Source organism: Mustela nivalis, assembly GCF_964662115.1.
Source record: "Mustela nivalis genome assembly, chromosome: 18".
NCBI lineage: Eukaryota > Metazoa > Chordata > Mammalia > Carnivora > Mustelidae > Mustela > Mustela nivalis.
This window is the reverse complement of record NC_139037.1, coordinates 33,137,992-33,152,603: the sequence shown is the minus strand read 5'-3', so window position 1 is coordinate 33,152,603 and position 14,612 is coordinate 33,137,992.

The following is a 14,612-nucleotide window of genomic DNA, read 5'->3' as shown; positions in this document are numbered from 1 at the left end:
CAGTATGGCAGAAAAAAAAAGATTTTTTTTTCCTAGCCCATAAGTATAAGCTGTGTCCTTATGAGTTGTTGAGGATGGGATCTTGAAATGGTGTTTCCTGCACTGCTCTTCCAAGGTCCAGGCAGTCGTATACGGAGAGCACATCATGCTACATCACACTTTGTGAGAACAAGTCCCCTTTGCAAAGCTGCAAACCTGGGTCGTGTCCATGACAGCCACCTGCGTCGGGTAACTGAGCTTCTTCCATCCCCATTTTAACTGCTACTTGTACAAAGGAAGGAAAGAAGGAAAAGGAGGGACCAGAAAGAAACTGAGTAAGGAAGAAGGGAAGGAAGGTGAAAGATTGTTGAAAGCCAGTTTGGACTGCTTACTTCTAAAATGATTCAGCGACTTTCCACATTTACTACCTATAATGGCTTGTTCTGCTGTTGCTATGTTGCCGTGGAATTTGATAAAAATCATTTTCTTTTAATACTTTCCTTCGGGCTTCATGTTGTGTAGAAAAGTAAATTTTTGTCATGCAGATCCTCTTACTCAGCCTGCCTCAAATATCCAGCTGGTTGCTGGATGCCTCAGCCTGGCTTTCCCACCAGTGAACATATGCAATACTTACATGTGCAGTTCAAAACCAGCATATGCAATATTTAACACATTGTGGCCCCCTACCCTGTCCCCAAAAAGCCCCAATCCTCTCTCGGAATGCGGGACCTAGGCTTCCTGCTCACTTACCACTCAGTCTACTGATTCACCCTGCACATGCCTTGTCCTTCCTCCCACTCCACTTCTAGTTCAGTCACCTGTTATCTCTCGCCCTGGAGGGTTACAGTAGCCTCTTCACTGGCCCTTCAGTCCAAAATGCAGGTGTCTCCAGCCCATCTTTCTCTGCATTGCCCCCAGAGTGCTCTCTTGAACATGGAAATCTTATCATGTCACTTTCTGTAGCAGATTCCTCCATGACAGCTATCACCCTTGGGTTGACAAGCAAAACATGATCTGGCATCCAGGACCTTTTGGAACTCATCCCTTGTCATCTGTCATTCCCAGGCTTATGTGTCCTTGCTTCTTGTCTGCAGTCACACTGAGCTGCTCAGTATCCCTACACCAGTGGGGCTGATGGAGACCCTCATACTTCTGCTGTTCCCAGGGAATACCCTCCCCATCTTGTCCGGTCAACTCCTCCTCACCATTAAATCGCGCTCTTGTCAACACTGGTGTGAAGCCCCAGCCAAATGTATCAACACAGTTACTTTCTCTATACTTACTTTGTAGAATGCGACATGGAATCCGCTTAGAGAAAGTCGACGTGGACCAGCTGAGAGGTGGTAGTGGTTGAAATTAGGGTCGTAGCTGGGAGAATGGAATGAAGGAGGCCTCAAAAATACTCCTCATGGGGCGCCTGGGTGGCTCAGTGGGTTAAGCCGCTGCCTTCGGCTCAGGTCATAATCTCAGGGTCCTGGGATCGAGTCCCGCATCGGGCTCTCTGCTCAGCAGGGAGCCTGCTTCCTCCTCTCTCTCTCTCTGCCTGCCTCTCTGCCTACTTGTGATCTCTCTCTGTCAAATAAATAAATAAAATCTTAAAAAAAAATACTCCTCATGTAGGGTTTTTGGTATTGCTGGTAGAGTGAATATGGGAATGAGAAGACGGGTGGAATCCAGAGGGCTATGCCCTCTTATCAGAGGAGGCAGCTACAACAGCAAAATTATAAGGAAAAAATATTCACATGCTGATCACCCAAATTCAGTAAATTTTAACTCTGGTTCCAGTCTTATTTTTACTCCCTTATATCCCTGTCCCCATCCTCCTCCCCACTTCCCAGCACCCCCAGCACACAATGGATTATTTTGAAGTAAACCGAGGGCATCTTATCATTTCCTCTGTAACTATTCTAGCCTGTGCCTCTATAACATTATCACTCCTAACAAACATTACCAGGAAAAGAATACAACAAAAAATTAATAGTGTCTTTGTATCATTGGATATACATTTAGTGTTCACTTTTTCCTGATGGTCTTTTTTTAGGAAGCAGGTATCTTATTTCTGATTGCTGTAGGTTTGTTTGGGCTGGGATCTAAGTTAGCCCGGTACTGAATTCATTTGCTATGTCTCTTTAATCCTCCATCATCATTTTTCTGGTTTGGTGGCTGTTGCATTGTTGCTGAAAAAATCTGGGTGTTTGCCCAACAGTGTCAGGATTCCACTGCCCCCTCTTGGTGTTGTCCATCTTGTTTCTCCGTCTCCTCCATTTCCATGAATTGACTTCATCATTTACAGTAGTGATGTTGCTGTTGCCTCCGGGAGGGGGTGGGTAGCAAGACTATTTCACAGGTGGTATTTTATACCTTCATCAGGAAGTTTGCAAGGTCTTACAGTCCCTGTTTTTGTGATATTAACAGCCATTGACAATTATTGCTTATATCTATTCATTTATTAGGACTACAAAAATGGCAATATTCTAATTCTGTTGTTTCTTCTTTTATTAACTGAAATATTCTCTAAAGAAAAAATCCCTCTTTACTCATTTGATTGCCTTGGAGCCTAATTCATATAGGAAAGGTAGGAGAGGGTCTTTTATTCTTTCCTTTACATACCAGTGTCAAGATAATGAGTTATTTCCCTTACGTCTTCCAAAGGTAAACCAATGAACATTGTGTTGGTTACTATTATAATAGTATAAAATAATTGTGAATATTATTAAGAGTCTTTGTGTTAGATATGTTTTGCATATTATTTTAAATATATAACTTCAATTGAAATTATTGTATTTATTGATGTTTAAATTGTTCTTTCTTTGCCCAGTGGATTTTCAAGTTGGCTCTGGAATTCTTTAGACATCATACTGATTCTCTTTGATAGCTTCTTTGCTTTCTGGTATGTTCCAGGCTCATCTTATATACATTCTGCCCCAGATCTGGAAGCAGCTAATTCTCTTAAGCTCTTTTCAATGGGGAGTGTTTTTTTGGAGACCACAAAATCTGGATAGTAAGTGGGTAGAAGCTTCTGGATAGAAGGTCATTGCTTCTGTTTTGGTTACTGTTTGCAGTGGACAAAGGTAGAAAATGTGTGGGTTGGTTGTTTTGTTTTGTTTTTAAAGTGATGAATTCATTCTGATATATCCAATTCAAATTCAAGACAACAGTGAGGTTTTTTTTTTTTTTTTTTTTTTTGGTTTTATGTTTCAGAGAGTATATGTACATGCATGAGCAGAGGAGGAGGAGCGGGGGGGTGGGGGGACAGAATCTCTGTCTCAACTCCCAGCTTGGAGCCCAATGTGGGGTTCAATCTCATGACCTTGAGATAATGACTTGAGCTGAAATGAAGGGTCAGGTACTTAGCCAACTGAGTGACCCAGGTGCCCCAATAAGTGTTTTTACTTTACTTTATGGATCTTACAACCATGAAGTGTCTCCTTTTATGCCAAAAATCCCAGTTCTGAATAACCCTGATGTAATTACTAATTTGCTATGTCCCACACTACACACAATCAGCCTCAGATTAATTATACAAAAACTACTATCACCAGTATGATTAATGAAAACAGCTAAGTTTTTTTCTCTTTTTCTCTAGGGTATATCCCACCAGAGACATAAATTATTGTGTTTTAGAGTCACTTAGAATAGTCTTTATCTGTGTCACTGTCCTCCCAAATATATTCATGATTATTTTGCTTTAAATTTTTAATAATTTTGTAATTTTATTTTATAATTATAAAAATATTTACATGGTTGCAAAGTCAAATCTACAAAATTAAGTATATTTACTGTCTACCTTCCCCGTGCTTTCTTCCCCCTTTCTCCCTATAAATAACCATTTAAAAATATGATTTATCCTTTCACTTTTTTAATATGAGGAAATGCCTGCATATGTGTATTCCTCCCTCTTTTCAGATAAGCAGGAGCAGATGATCAGCACTCTTCTCCCCGCTGTTGTTTTTACTTACTGTCTCCTGGCAGTTACCTCCTAGTAACAAATACAAGTCTTGGGATTGGGCTTTTTGTTCAAAGTATCAAATAAGGACAGCACACAAGTTTTATACAGACTGCAACAGATTCTCACTACTCTTGTTCAAGCGCCACATCTAACCTGTTGGAATGTAATTTCAAAACCCCAAATCTGACCACTTCCTACCACCTCCACTGCTACTACCATGACCCAAAGACCATCATTCCCTGCTGCAGAGGTTCTTTCAGGGACCTCCTCACTTTGTCCCCACTTCCACCCTTCACCCCTGTGGTCTGTTCTCAATACAATTGTCATCATGAGCCTTCAGAGCAAGCTCAGAACCATCCAGAGGATCCCATCTCAGTCCGAGTGGAAGCCCAGGTCCTCACAATGCCCAGCGGACCTCCTTCTCATCACCCAGCTCTGAGCTTTCTCCTACCCCTTTCCTCCTTACTTGCTCCACCCCAGCCTCTGCTGTGCTCCCACCTCAGGGCCCTTGCACCAGCTCTTACCTCTGCCTGGCACGCTATTGTTACTTCTTCTAATATCTGCAGTGCCCACTCTCTTACCTCCTTTAAGTAATTGCTCGGATGACACCTTCTAGGTGAGCCCTACCCTTCCCTGTTAAAAATTATAACCTGACCCCAACTTCAGGTTTCCTGTAGCTCCTCTACTTTTTCCATAGTACCTTTTTTTAACCTTCTATCATGCAATATAATCAATTTATGTATCATGCTTATTGTTTATGTTTTACATTAGAATATACGTTCTAGAAGGGTAGACATCCTTATCTATTCTGTTCACGGATACAGCCCAAAACCTAGAACAGCGTCAGACATAGAACAGGAACTCAATAAATGTTTGTTGAGTGAATGAATGAATGAATGAATGAAAATTTTTTTGAGTTACAGCAGAAAAGGTTATCAAACTATGCCCCAGTGTTAGGAAAACATTCAGAGCCACGCTGACTGTTGAGCCCACTGGTGAATAAAGACCTTCTCCGTCTGACTAGAACATTGCTTTTCCTCTGCCATCTCCTGATGCTCTGGAAGTGATACATGATAAGACCCTTGTGGCATTTTCCTACCATCAGTCAGACAGCTGAAAGAAAAGAATAGCTTCCTATTTATATGATGATTATGTTAATATAAGCTCTACACTTTAATCCTTACAACAAGCCCGTGAAGAGGGTGTTATGTTTTTCCTCACTTTACAAGTGAGGCAGAGGTAAAATAGATCAAGAAATTGGCTTATGGCCAGGTAGTTCATAAGTAGTAGAATTGGGAAATCTGGAACCCGTGCTCTATATTAGTGCTGTCTGATAGAACCTTCTGCCATGAAGGACATGTTCCATATCTGAACAGTCCAATAAGGTAGCCTCTAGCCGCATAAGCATCTGAAATTTAGTTAGTGTGTGTGAGGAACTGTATTTTAAATTTTATTTACTTTCAATTAATTTTAATTTCTAATTAAATAAGAGCCTTTCCTTACTGTCTTGGACAGCTGAACTCTGAACAGCTATACTATAGCGCATGTCGGTTTTGACTGGCAGAGTGGCAAAGAGTTATTCAACGCTCTGTTGCAACTATTATTCAAATTTTTATGGAATTTACTTTTTTGTGGACATTTTTGTGGAATTTTTGTGGAATTCCATGAAATGCTGCAACCCATGAGCTCATCTTCCAAAGTGTCACCCATGATTTAATGAAACATATAGCTTTCTGATCTCAAAACTCTCTCAAAGAAGCAAAAAAAAAAAAAAAAAATCCAAACACATCATGTTCCCTTTTGTTGAAAAAAATGGAGGATCAAAGTGTTCTGATCCTAAGTTGTCCTATTTAAGAGCCAAAGTTTGTTAAAAAAAAAAAATAGTAATAACAAAGAGCTAATGACAAGAGGTAGAGTGTAACACTGCAGGTTCAGCTGAAAAGTATAGGTTACTATTCTATTGATTTTTAAATTACATTTTTTTATTTTTGAAATTTGAAAAAATATGAAAGTTTTTTTTAAAAAGGAAAAGAACAAATAGATGTATTTCCACCATCTGGAGTTAATTGCTGGCATATTTGATTTAGTCTTTTTTAATGTTTATAGTATTTTTAAATTATATAATTTTATTTAAGAGTTATATAAGTTATGTTATATAGGTTTCTTACTTTAAAAAAAAAAGAAAAGAAAAACAACCTCATTGAGTTAAATCTCCCTTTGTGTGTCCCTCCAACTACAGTCCCCTTGCCTTAACTCTTCAGAAATACACAGTAATCTGAATTTGGTATATATCCTTCCAGTCATTTTACATACATATATATATATAGAGAGAGAGAGAGAGAGATACATATATGTACATGTATATGTACATATATGTATATGTGTGTATGTGTGTATATGTGTTTGCATATGTTTATGTGTGTATACAGTTGACCCTTGAACAACATTGTCTTGAACTGCATCATCCACTTATACACAGTTTTTAAAAATAAATAGAGTAGAATACTGTAAATGTATCTACTCTTCTTGTGACTTTCTTTATAGCATTTTCTTTTCTCTAGCTTAGTTTATTGTTAGAATACAACATATCATACATAGGCATATAATACATAATACATATAACACACAAAGTAAGTGTTAGTCGACTGTTAGTGGTGAGGCTTCTGGTCAACAGTACGCTATTAGTACAGTTTTGGGGGAGTGAAAAGTTATATGTGGATTTTTTACTATTTTTGGCATTTCTAACCCACGCATTGTTCAGAGGTCAACTGTGTGTGTGTGTGTGTGTGTGTGTCTGTGTGTGTGTATGCAAACTCTTGGAAATACATAATATTTTTGTGTGGGTTTTTTGATATTTATATCAACAATCCTGTCCTGCAGCTTTTTTCACTTATTATGGTTTTTGAGCTTTGTAAAATTTTACTAATTTAAATCTAAATTGGTGTCCCTATTACATCATATAAACATCCCACCATTTAGTTACCCATTTCCTTGCTGATGGATATTTATGTCCAGTGTATTTCAGAGAATACTGCAGTGACCATCCCCCCTAGTGCATCTCTGGGACAAACATCATAAGATCATAGAATTTATTCATTTTCCCATTTACTGGGTACTTCTACAATACCTCCATATACAATCCCACTAGGAGTGTATAAAAGCATTCCTTTTCCTACACTTACACCAGCATCTGATACTGGCCAACTTAAAAGTTTTGCCCATCTGAAAAACGTAGCTTATTGTGATTTCAATTTGTGTTTCCCTAATTATTAGTGCGGTTCTCCATCCTTCCCTATTTACTGGCTGCTCACATTTCCTCTGTGAAATCCTTAAATATGTCATTTATGCTTTTTTTTTTCTGTTGAGTTGTTTATCTTATTGATTTATAGGAGTTCTTTATAACTTCTGGTTAATCTTTTGTTTCCTAGATATGCTGCAGGTATCTACTCCTCATTTATAACTTGTCTTTTAACCTTTTTGTGATTTATTCTGTCATACACACATTTTAAATCTTAGACTCTAATAGGCTTCTCTCATTCCTGCTGAACTGATTACAAATTTTACTAAGTCTTCATGTGTTAAGTTCTAGGAAAAGAGATGAAAACCGATGTGTATGACTTGATGATTTATGGACTGATTGTCATTTTTGGGAGAAAAATATTATCTGTGCATATTTATAGCATTTTCCTTAAGGAACAGAGTTCATTTTTATATTGTCTTGAATATTGTGTTGTTGTGGTAATGATTTTTTAATATCTAATAATAAAATGTTGACTGTGGTAAAATCCTTATAATAGATTTTAAGGTAAGAATTGATTTTGCCTTTTATTGTATACCCTTTGAAAGCATTTATTCAGGACTCTTTTTCCTGGCTTTTTCTAGTTATTGAGATCTGCCACCTATAATTGTGCTGCAAATAATTTCAGACTATTTTAAAAACATTTGAAATAATGTCTCTTTTCAGACAGAAATCATAGTAGGCTGGAGCCAGTCCACCAGCTTTGAATCCCAGCACTACCACTTACTAAACAAAAACCTTTGGCAAGCCACTTTTGTTCTGTGTTTCTCAGTTTCCTCCTCCATAAAATGGGGGTAATGATAGCACTGGTCATGGGACTGGTATGAAGGATAAGCATCATCACACATCAGAGCAGCCCAGAGTCGTAATTGGCACAGGGCAAGCACATAATAGATGCTGGCAGTCACTGTTTCTCAGATCTTACAAGATCCTTATAAATGAGGAAACACATTGTAGATTTAGTGCTCTCTGGAAACTATATTCAAGCTGAAGAGCAGCTAATTCCCCTAACTGTCGTGCGACAGGCCATTAGTGATACCAGAAAATGTACAAATACAAAAACTGCTGGGAGCATCGATTAACCCAGAACGCTTCTATAGATTCTCTGTGACACCTTTTTCACTCCCCCAAGCTCAGGGCTTGCCTATTCCAAACACATAAAATCAAACAATTTAAAAACCGAAACACGGAAGATAAAACTTTGAACCACATCTCCAAAGTCTGGCCCTTCACAAGCATTATTGTACAATTGTTTGGTATAAATATCTGTTCACTTCTCCCTCCCTCAGTTGTCTGTAAGCTCCATGAAGGCCAAGGCAATAGGAATACCAAATGGTGGATCAATTGAATTCACTCATTCATATGTATTTAGAGCAGCTTGGTGAACCCTTTGTTCTGCCCACAGTGTCATGTGTCCCCCCCCCCCCACCGACTGCATGCCTGGTTGTGGACGCCCTTCCCACCAGCTGACCATAGAGCGCTGGGTCTGGAGTGACAAGAGCTAAATTTGAGACTCGACACCCCCCACTAACTGACTGGTAATTGACACAACCTTCCCAACGCTTCAATTTCTTCAACTATAAAGGAGATGCTATCCTTAAAGATTGAGTGAAATTAACATGTAAAGTGATAGAAAAATACAAGATTTCAAATGGTGAAAGTGGAATTCACCAGAAATTCCTTTGACGACAATAGCGGGATATTAAAATGAAGACTGATGTACACATATAACAGGATACGAACTCGAATGATTTTATGTTGGCAATCTACACACTCTCCTTACCTTGGTAAATCATTCTGAAACAAGCTTACCCCCTCCCCGCAGCTCCTCCATTCAAGAATGATGCAATCCTACCTATGATGTTTTCAGAAGTGTTTTCTGAGCATTGGCAGCTTATCTAAAAGCATCCTCTCTTTTTTTTTTTCTTGCTATTGCATATGGGATAACTGTTGTCACCTGTTAACCCCCTAGCAGAAAATCCGCCTACCACACAATAGCTTGCAAACACAGCGTGTGCTGCGTAAAGAAGTCAGTGGGCAGGGTATGGGGTCAGCCTGCCATTGGGGGCAGGCTGGTTCTGTTGGCACGTCCCTTTTGTGGAGGATGTAGTCATTATTCTACAATCTGTACTAGGCTGCACACCATCTATTTACCTGCTATCCTTGAACTAACGGGGCTATTTTCCCTCAGCCATAAATGGGTTGGTGTGAGAGAAGCTTCTCCTGCTGAGGGACTCACTTCTGCACCAAGTCCTCTTTGTTAATCTTCTGCAAAATAAGGCAGTTTTCTGTTGAAGAGAAAGCAATCATTAATTTTTCATAAGAGCAGCAAAGTTGTGAATAGCAGAGGACCTCTTGAATAAAGAGCTTAGAGGTTCCAAAGAGAGAAGAATAACAAAGCCCAGGGGGAGAAAAAAAAAAAGTATATTCTTTCTTATGCTATTTATCATTTCCCCCACTCCTTCATGCCCTGTTAAGAAGGAAGAAGCCATTTATGCAAACTAACAGTTCTTCAAATCTCATGAACCTTAATTTTAATCTTTATCAGTGCCATTTTAAATGAATAATACAGTGACCTTCAGTTTTGTCCTGTATTATGTGAGGTTGATTCATAAAGACTGCTTTAGTTTTTTAAATTAAGGCAGAAGCTGTATGTATTCTACTCAATTCTAGCATTAGCGTTATCCCAAGTGTGGCATTTATGTTCTTTCGCTTCTTTGGTATAAATAAATATCAAAGTAGGAAGACCAGTGTGAACTCTACAAGGAATAATAAACTAAAATAATATGGCATTGATTTTGTTCAGGGTGTCTAAATGCGTTTTTATGATTGTGTATGTTTATAGCTTCTTCACACGAGTGACACAAATTCCAGGCAATTAAAAAGGACATGAATTTCAAGACATTTAGGAAGAGGCTCTACTTTCTAATAGCTTTGCATTTGACCAAGTGATGGTTCTTGAGAAAAGCACTGCAGATCTGAGACCTCCACCCTAACAAATGGTGGAGGTATTGCCATTTTGTATTGTTTTACAGTATTATTGCAAGGAAACCACATTAGGGGACTTGATTTTGCCTGCTGAAGTGCTGCATGAGGATATAACAATTTAATAAAAGAGCAGAGAAAGATGCCTTCACGCCATGTGCATATTTTCATTTTGTGTTTCCTCCAATCAAGGGCTCTTAGACTGGCTTTAAGTCTTGCTGCCAAGGTTGCAAACTTAGTCACCTTGAGTGAGGGAGACATGGCCCAGAAGCCTGGGAGCCTGCAAGGTCACGGAGAGGACTCCTTTACAAAGGGAGGGGAACCCCACATGGACAGCCTTCCCTGTGATGAATTTAAGACACTTGATGTTCTTATGCATTTCAGTAGGATAATAGGCACTCTTTATTGCTTGGCTGATTTCTCTCTCTTCTGTGTCTTTTACAGAGCATTACTGTTATTCTTTTAAACGTTTTTTTTTTTTTTTGTATTATCTAGATTACTCAAGTAACACATAAATATCAGCTCCTTGAAAAAATTAAGACATTACAGAGAAGTTAAAGTCCCCTTGGATCCTGACCACCAATATGGATTCCCTAATACCTAATACCTCCACACCCCATTTCAGCAACCAGGCTCAGTTTAGTCTGCATCCTTGGAAATGTCTTATGTACATTTAAGCACAATGCCTGCAAATCAATAACATTAAACTAGATAGGATTGTTCTTAAAAAGGTTTTTTCCCCCTACATTGGTATAATATTCTGTATATCTTTCTGCTTTTTTTTTTTTTAACTCATTAATATTTCCTGGAGATCTTTCCATGTTAACCCATACAGATCTACTTCATTTGTTTTAATTGCTTCATGATATTTCATGGTGTGCCTATGCTGTAGTTATTTCACTTTTATCTTAGACAGGCACATTTAATTGTTTTTCCAATTTTCTGCTATGAAAAATGCTGCAGTAGTCTGTGACTTCTTGCACACAAGAATGCTCCTCTGGGTTCATACCTGCAGGCGGGATCGCTGGGCCACATAACATGCACATTTTGTGGTTTAATGGGAGCTCTCCAAACTGGAGACACCAATTTACATTCCACCAGCAAAGTAGGAGGGTTTACATGTCTCTGCATCCTCCCCTGTATTATCAGACATTAAAATGTCTGACTTGAAAGCATGCAAAATGGTGTCTTTTTATTTTATTTCTCTCATTACTAATGAGATTAAGCCACTTGTTATATATATGTATATATGTGTGTATATATATATATATATACACAGTATATGTATGTGTGTGTGTGAGTGTATGTATATATATGGACATATATATACACAGTGTGTATATGTGTGTGTGTGTGATGTATGTGTATATCTATATATACACACACACTGTGTTGTAATCTATTATCTGCCAGATACATCGCTATCTCTCAGACCGTGGCCTTCATTTAAATTTGTTTATGCTATCTTTTTGTCACCATTGGTTTTTACTTAGATTTCTTTTTTCTCTCTCTTTTAAAGATTTTATTTATTTGTTTGTTTGTTTGTTTGTTTGTTTATTTCAGAGAGAGCAAAACCATGAGCAGGGACAGGGTCTGAGGGAGAAGCAGACTCCCTGCCGAGCAGGGATTCTTCCTGGGAGCATGACCTGAGCACAATCTGTCTAGTTGTTTAATGGCGGATGCTTAACCAACTGACCCAGCCATGCATCACTCTTTCTTCTCAATCTTTCTCTTCTTTTCCCCAAATTTCCTTGTCAACATGCTGTGATTATCCTCCTGACCACATGGTACACTGGTTCCTTTTCCAACTAATCATATCCAGGAGAGGTTGGATGACCTTGTTGCCATCCACCATTCATAGCTTTAGGCGAGGCTCGTGTGGGAAGGAAAGCGTAATTGCTACTAAAATCCGTTTGCAGCCGCCTACCTGGGATGTGCGACTTTTCCTCCACATTTTTATCTAGGTTGAGGGTTTAAAGTTTGAGGGAGCGTATTTATGGGGATGGCAAGCGCAATTATATGTGGGAGGTTACGTGTTTTTTTTTTTAAAGCTATAATTGGGAAGGGGAAAAAACCCAACTCAGCAGTTTACCTGCCATCTACTTTTCAGAAACTATGGGCCCATGACTCCCAAGGCTGTATTCTGGGTTTTATTGTGCACTTCAAATTGGGATATATCTCACAACAGTTGCATTTAATTGGGAGATTATTAAAAAGCATGCACAAATTCAGAGTTTCTCACCCAGAAAATGCTGCTGGTATCCAGCCTAAAGGAGGCCATTCTTCCCTCTGTGTTCCACTGTCCTGCAAGGAGACATGTAAAGGAGGCTAAACCAAGACAGAACTTTGGTTAGACTGCTGTCTCTGAAACTTCAGTGATTTGAAAACCACCTTTACAAATATTGCCATAATAACTTTCCTCCTGTGCTGTTATTTACTTAATACTCTTCTTAAATCACCTATTCTGTGATTGTAAATAAATTTATTGAAAAGGATAAATTTAACCTTTATCATTACCACAGTTGTTTTACTTGTCATATGTAAAATAGATCATAACCGTGAAAATAAACACAAACACAGTAATTGCGTACTAGGGAAATACTCTGCACCTGTGGCCCACGAGCTGTTGTTAAAAGGGGAGATTTAGCTGGGGTGCCTGAGTGGCTCAGTCCAACTCTGTGACTTCCGCTCAGGTCATGATCTCAGGATTGTGAGATGGAACCTGGCTCCCCTCAGTCGGAAGTCTGCTGGAGATTCTCCCTCTCCTTCTGCCCCTCCTCCTGCTCATGCTCTCCCTTTCTCTCTCTCAAATAAATAAATAGATAAGTAGAAAAAACTCTTTATTTAAAAAGGGGGGAGGGGTGCCTGGGTGGCTCAGTCAGTTAAGCATCTGCCCTTGGCTCAGGTCATGACCCAGAGTCCTGGGTTGAAACCCCATGTCATCAGTCTCCCGGCTCAACAGGGAATCTGCTTCTCCCTCTCCCTCTGCCCATCCCACACCCCGCCAACTCGGCTCTCGCTCTCAAATAAGTAAAATCTTTTTAAAAATAAATGAATAATAGGGTCGCTGGTTTATGGACATTGGGGAGGGTATGTGCTATGGTGAGTGCTGTAAATTGTGTAAGACTGATGATTCCCAGACCTGTACCCCTGAAACAAATAATACCTTATGTGTTCATTTAAAAATATTTTTAAAAAGAAAGTAAAAAATAAATAAATAAAGATTTTACAGAGGGGGAGATTTAGCCAACTATTACAAAGAGGAAAAAGGTGTTAAATACATAATAGTACCAAACTAAGATTTTCTCTTTGGTGTAAATAGAATGGAGAGAGGATTGAAATGAGGTCTGAGGCTGTGCTGCCCCAAATCATGTCGGGAATCACCACTATCCCACATTCAGGATCATAGTGGTATGGCCAATGGATTGGAGTATCCCAGTGGAGTAGAGTCTGCTTAGTCTAAGAGAGAGTGCAGGATATGTCCCTAGTTGTTTTCCTAATAATTCTGAGGCCAAGTTGCCTGTTCTTCCAAAACACAGGCTTTGCCCTATCTCCCCTTAAAGTGCCATTGATTGAATACATCACCTTCAGTTGAATTGATTGACTATACAGCCCTTTGGGCGCCTGCAGGCTTTTGTGAGTGTGAGGTCATTACTCTGCTGGGTTTTGCTTGGTCCTAGACCAGTGAGCCTCACAAGTAAGAATGGTTCCGTCAGAGTCACTCCCAGTAAATGCTGTTTTTCACAGGGAGAGGAAGGTGGGGAGGAGGGAGAGTAGGAAGGATGGGGAAATGTATTCCGTGGAATTGATGCTTATTTTAAGAAGAAAACAACTGGAGGGCGCCTGGGTGGTTCAGTGGGTTAAGCCGCTGCCTTCGGCTCAGGTCATGATCTCAGGATCCTGGGATCGAGTCCCACATTGGGCTCTGTGCTCAGCAGGGAGCCTGCTTCCTCCTCTCTCTCTCTCTCTGCCTGCCTCTCTGCCTACTTGTGATCTCTCTCTGTCGAATAAATAAATAAAATCTTTAAAAAAAAAAAAAAAAGAAAGAAGAAGAAGAAAACAACTGGAAACCAGCAGTGACAGATGTCATGGCCATACTTTGAAAAGTGCATCCATGCGACGTTAGAGTCTACTTACCTTGCTTTGGGTTCAGATGTCATCATGTGTCCATGGTATTTATTTCCTACCCCATTTTCCTCCCCGTAAAGTCCTACTCCCAGAGGCAGCCAATTTTAGCCCATTCTATTTGTAGGCCCTCTGGTGGTAAGCTCCATATTTCTATAGAATATGCTCCTACTTTTGTTTGGTCTTTCGCCACCTTTAAACAATGTCTAGCTACTTCTTGCTGTGTTGGATGAGAATGTAACTAATAACATCACCCTCCCCTTCTCCTCTTGCTTC